Below are 6,173 nucleotides of genomic sequence, written 5' to 3'. Positions count from 1 at the left end.
GCTTACCTTGTCCTCGAAGAGAGATGAGCTGAAAAGCGCAGGTCTCGCATCCGACGGAAAAGGAGGGGGAGAGGCAGCCTACGGCCCTACTGCTGGCGAGGAGCAGCCAGGTATGCGACCTAACTAGTGAGGGGGCAGCAGCAAAGAGGGCGTGTGGTAGGAGGGGCCACCCTTATATCCTCTCCCTTGGCCCCACCCTATCTCCCGCCCCCCTTAGCCAGCGTCGCCCCACCTACCCACCCCACCCCCAGGAATGGGCTTACCGGCTGCCCACGGACCTACTACGGGGTCTGCCCTCCTATGGGGTTCCCTGCAGGGGCCACGGGCATCCTGCAGTAGGTGGCAACCCCTCTCAGCCATTCCAGGCTCTGCCAGCAGCGCCAGGATTGACTGAGGGCATGGTTGCTCTCCATCCGCCTGCCCATTAGGAGACCGAGGTTTGAGCCTTTGCTCAACCCTCGGTCACCTAATGAGCATGCGCCAGCCTGTGCAGGCACAACTGCATGAGTGGGCACGGAGGAAAAATTCTCCTACTTTCCCCACTCATGCGCACACATGCCCCTGGTGACGGTCTGACTGACATTCAGTCAGCATGATGTCGGACCGCCCACCCCCTTTATAGTTTGAAGGGGGGGGCGGTCCGACGTCATGCTGACTGCATGATTGTCAGTTCTCAACTTCTCCCTTATGTCTCTGAACTTAAGTAAACTAAGAGTTTACTTAAGTTCAGAGAGGCGAGGGAGCTGCAGGCGTGGGCGGGGGGAGGCAACGCCCCAACGCCCCCAATGGACGCGCCACCACTGCGAGTTCAGACTCATAATTTCAAACTTCTTCTGCAGGTATCGGATACAGTACTGGAAGGCGCCGGAGACAAGTGCAGACTGTGAAGTACACCTACTTTAAAGGCGGGTCTTCAGGTAAAAATGCTGGCTGTCCTGGACGCATATAATAGGGCAGATGTCTTCCTATAACTGTTACATTTTCATTATCCAAAATACAGAAAAAAACACACAGTAATAGGACAAGTTCTAAACTACAAGTTTTTCCTCCCTACCTCCGACTTGGTCCAACTTAATTGGCTAATATCCAACTATTTGTTTTTTTTTAGACATTTTAATAAAAGTGGTTATATTTTTCCTCATTTTTAGGGTCGAACCTGCATGAGCATGTGCGCTGGAGCATGCTCTCACAAGACACTGTTGTTTGCAATAAAGGGCTTATAGCACACACATTGTTCACTATTTGTTGGCTTTAGTGGCATTATTCTTTGCTGCCACTTAATTAGGCTGCGCAGGTCAAGGCTCAGTTCCATTGCTTTCTGTGGAGCACAGACCAAGCACAGATGTATTTAACTAAATCAGTGTCCGTCCGCTGCTCACACTCTGATTGAGGTACTATTTATTTTTTCCCTCCCACTGTCCTGTCTGGTGCTCCCTCTGTCCTACTCCCAACCCTTCATTCATAATACTTAGGGGCTTATTTATGGGAGGCTTGAGCCGCGTCACCTTTTCTGAAACTTCCGCAAGAAAATCTATGAGGCCACGCAAAGTCATTTTGCATGGCTTTGCATGACCTCATTGATATAGAGCAAGAGAAAGCAGAGCAAGTTGCTGTGTTGCCTTAAACTGTGCCAGGGAGGTGTTCCATCGGCACTGTTGTGGGTTTTCCTATGCAACATTCATGGAATATATATATATATATATATATATATATATATATATATATATATATATATATATATATATATATATATGTATATATAATATATCTATACTACTATAATAAAGGAGAAACTTTCAGGCTTTGAGGCGGGTAAACTCCGGAACCACTGCACCAATCTACACACCCGATACACCGTAGAAATCGTCAGGGTGTGTAGATGGTTATAGGCTATATAGAGTTTAAAAATAAACCTTAGTTAAAAAATTTATTTTATAAACAAAGTAGTCCCCCATAGTAGCGCCTGCCGCGACGTGCGTGCTCACACCGAGGAGCGGCATCAGAGGAGAGGTGGACATGGCGCAGGGGGAGGAGTGGTCACGTGAGGAGCACCGGACAGGCCAGCGGCGGTGCGACTAGCGGAGAGGCGGACATGGCGCGGGGAGGAGCGGCGGCGGGCAGGCGGTGAGGAGCAGAGCCGCGAGGAGCTGTCAACTCAGGAGCGGCGGCTGAGGTAAGCAGGCGGGTGTCGGGCCAGGCGGGGGACCTGGAGTTACAAAAGGCAATTTCGGGGCAGGCGGGGGTCCGGGAAGGCGGCGGACGGGGACTAACACCACCATTGACTCAGGCCAGGCGAGGGTCAGGCCAGGCGGCAGGCGATGGGACGGGGCGGGCGGGGGCATGGTCTGCTGGGCAATGTCGGGGCAGGCGGGGGTAGGGGGAAGCCTGAAAGCTCCCGGACAAGGTCGGGACAGGCTGCTAGTATATATATATATATATATATATATATATATATATATATATATATATATATATATATATCCAACAAAAGCAGGTAGCCCCAGTAGAGAAGCCACAGACAGGTTGAAAGTGGTTTCACACAATTTATTCTACAGCTTGCAAACAGGCTCAGGACCGAGCTGGAAAAATGGCCATTAACGCACTAACACCAGACGCGTTTCAGGATACAACATCCCTTCCTCAATGGTTGTGCTGCAATGCTTCACAAGGCGGTGAATTATTCGTTTTTATTTTCAAAGTGTCCCTGTGTCCCTGCCCCATTGGGCGTGGCCATGAACATGGCCTTCTGGTACACGTAGTTTCAACCCATGTGGGTTCACTCGGTGAAGTCATTAGTGATGCAAATTAGAAGCCCCAGTGGGTCCTTTTCTCAGTTCAGTGCCGAGGTCTGTCCCGCTTTGTGGCCGTAGAGTCGGAAATATAACAGCCTTCCACCTGCGTTGGCGCTGTTATCCTGTCTCCCTCGTACCACTCCGTTGATCCAGGAAATGGCAGGACCGCTATCACGCGGTGGGCTTCTCTGCGACCGGCCAAGCCGCAAACTATCCAACAAAAGCAGGTAGCCCCAGTAGAGAAGCCACAGACAGGTTGAAAGTGGTTTCACACAATTTATTCTACAGCTTGCAAACAGGCTCAGGATCGAGCTGGAAAAATGGCCATTAACGCACTAACACCAGACGCGTTTCAGGATACAACATCCCTTCCTCACCTTCCTTCCTACCTGCTTTTGTTGGATATATATATATATATATATATATATATATATATATTACCTACTGGCGGTCGCCAGTAGGTATATATAGTTAGGATTTTTTCCCTATGGGATTTTTGAAAATTCTATGCCTAATAACTTTGGCGTTTGTGGACGGAATCGGCTGAAATTCTCAGGAAAATGGCACATTTTGTTTCTGAGCAGCTCCTGGAAATTTGGGGGCGGGTCGTCAAGGGGGGGCCGAGAAAAAAGGGGGGTCCCAAAACGCGTTTTTCCCATGTTAATTTCAATAGGGCGGTTGAACTCACTTTTAGCCCGAACGGCTGAATGGATTTTCACGAAACTTGGCAAAATTGTAGGGACTGTTAGCCCGATGTGCCTTTGCTAGGTCTCAATATATGTGCTTCAGTGGATTTTGAGAAATTAACGTTTAAATGAAGATATATATCTGTAACAGCGCTCCGGGTAGCGATCCGGTTAGCGAACTTTTCGCGTATCGGAACTTTGCGATGCGAAGCTGATTGGCCCTCCGGTGTCTGTCAACATTCTAAACAGTCCGGAGCGGCCGCCATCTTGTCTCTCGGTAGGATCGAGAGACAAGAGGAGGCCAAAACAAAGGGGGAAATTACCATTAGGGGGCATAGTAGATCCTCGTTGACCCCCTAGGTTTTATGTGGAGGTTTTAAAAGGGCCTAGGAGGGTCCACAAAAAAAAAAATATATTTTTTTTTGCGTGGTAAGCGCCAAGTTCGCGAACCGGAAAGCGTTCTGGGCAGCGTACTTTAAGGATAAAAGAATGATAGACTTTTCTAATACTGTATGTTAATTATTTGTTGTTTTTGTTCGTTTCTTTTTTATTTATTTATTTATTTTGATTTAAAAAAAATGTATTTATTATTTTCATAGTTCATTAAAACTTCCAGCATTATATCATCTGGTATCTCGTCAAACATGGATGTTTCTGTCTCTTGTAAGCTTTGAATAAATTGTTCATCAAAAGATTGATCCATAAAATCTTCATCCACATTTTCTTCAGTTAAAATGTCTTCGGATGTAATGTCGAAGGAAACATTAGTTTTTTCTTGCTCCCCTTCCAATTTTTTTGCTGTAAATTGCATAAAAAAATAATTATATTAGAAGAGTTAGGGCACTGTTGGGTTTAAGTTCAGACATGTAGTTCTGTTTTTTTAACAGTGAAGTTAAAGTAAGTAAATTCATAATTATAGCAGAGAAGTGTAAGTCAATCAATAAATGTAACAGAGGAGGTTATCTGTATCTATAACTATAGCAGGGGGACAGTAAATAATTATCAATAAACGTTTTTACAAATTAATTTAAAGTGCTACTTACAAATTATCAAATAACTTTACAGGGAGGTGAAAAGGCTCTTGAAATGTAGTTCAGGAAGTAGCAGTGAAAATGGCTGTGTTTCCTTCTCTTCCTTTATATATATTCAGGTATATAACCAATCAAATGTCAGGTAATAAAAATTGTAAATGAAAGTAAAGTTTTCATTGGTTGTCAATTCCAATATTTTAGATGTGTTTTGTGAAGTAATTTACCTCAGGGTATTTAGATAGGTCTACAGGCTAAATGGCTAAATGAAATTTCAATCAAATTTGTGAGAATGAAAGGGATTGTTATGTAGTATGAGCTAATCTATATTTGGTGAGAGTGTCTCTAGTCGTTTTTCTGCTAATTACTTTCCCACCTTTTTTTAGGACCGCTTTCCGGAAAGCGGCCCGGTTAGCGAACCTTAAGCGTCACGGGAGTCCACCATTTTGTGTTTCGGTCGCATTAAGATACAAGATGGAGGGCAAATAATGTTCAGAATGTGTAGAAGGGGGCACGGTAGACTTATCTTGACCCCCTAGGTTTTCTGAGGGTGGCTGAGGAGGCTTATATGTGCGGAAAAAAAACATTTTTTTAAAAAATTCCGCGAGGTTAGCTTTCGGTTAGCGAACCGGGGAGCGTATTTTGTGGAAAATTAGTGAAAAAAGTTAGAAAAAAATAATAATTGTGAGTGATTAGATGAAGGGTAGCTCTGAGAAGAGCTTTTGGGTTTATGGTACATTTAGGTACTTATAAGTAGGTACCAATGCACATTCTTAAATTCAGAATGAAAATTCTGTTGCCCTCATCTGAGAAGTGAACTCCATCTCCTCTGTAGATATCTTGCATGTAGTAACGCAAGTTATTGTTGTACAGGGAGCCCATTCCATGGTCTCTCATGAAAGCTGAAACAGATTTGTTTACATGCTTCCTCGACTTCTCAATTTGTGGACAAAATTGGTTGGACCACCTCCATTTCTGTCTTTGGCATATATTGGAATATACCAAGGCAGTTTGAGGAAAAAGTGCCATTAATTGCTCAAAGGTGTCCTTTAAAAGCATTTCCAGACCTACCCCTGTCAAAGTGCCCAAATCATTACCTCCACAGTGCACTATTAACAGGTCAGGTTTTGGCAAATGCATAAAGGTTTTCACCAATGGTATCAATTGCTGACATTTTAATCCTCTTTGGCCCAACCACTTAATTTCCACATCTTGTAAATTGAGGTTGGGTAAATTTCTGCTCTCAGCATACCTTTGAGCCCAGTGGATGTAACTATGTCCAACAATCCAGACGTTAAACATGGTGGGAGAAGGTTGTGCTGCAGTCAGATGAAGTGTGGTAATGAAAGGGCAGTTGAAACAGTAGGAGTTTGTAAAGAAAAAAAACTGTGGAGTTCCAATGCTAATGATTCATTAGCAGTGATTGGTGTATTTCCATTTCTGAAAACAGAAAGTTAGGGTGCATGGATGTGTTCTTTGAAAGATGTAATTTGAATGGTCAAGGAAGAAACTTTTAATGAAAGATTGCACTGGATACGCAGGTGCACTGAGAGTTCAGAGTTCAATTGAAACATTGTTGTGTGAATTTGCAAACATGAGAGGTCTTCCAGGAGGTCGTTGCTATGGAAAAAAGGCAGAGAGGGCAGAGGGGGGAAGGGTTTTGATTT

Source organism: Lissotriton vulgaris, unplaced genomic scaffold (assembly GCF_964263255.1).
Source record: "Lissotriton vulgaris unplaced genomic scaffold, aLisVul1.2 SCAFFOLD_617, whole genome shotgun sequence".
NCBI lineage: Eukaryota > Metazoa > Chordata > Amphibia > Caudata > Salamandridae > Lissotriton > Lissotriton vulgaris.
The sequence above is the reverse complement of the archived record's forward strand: the minus strand, read 5'-3'. Positions refer to the sequence as shown.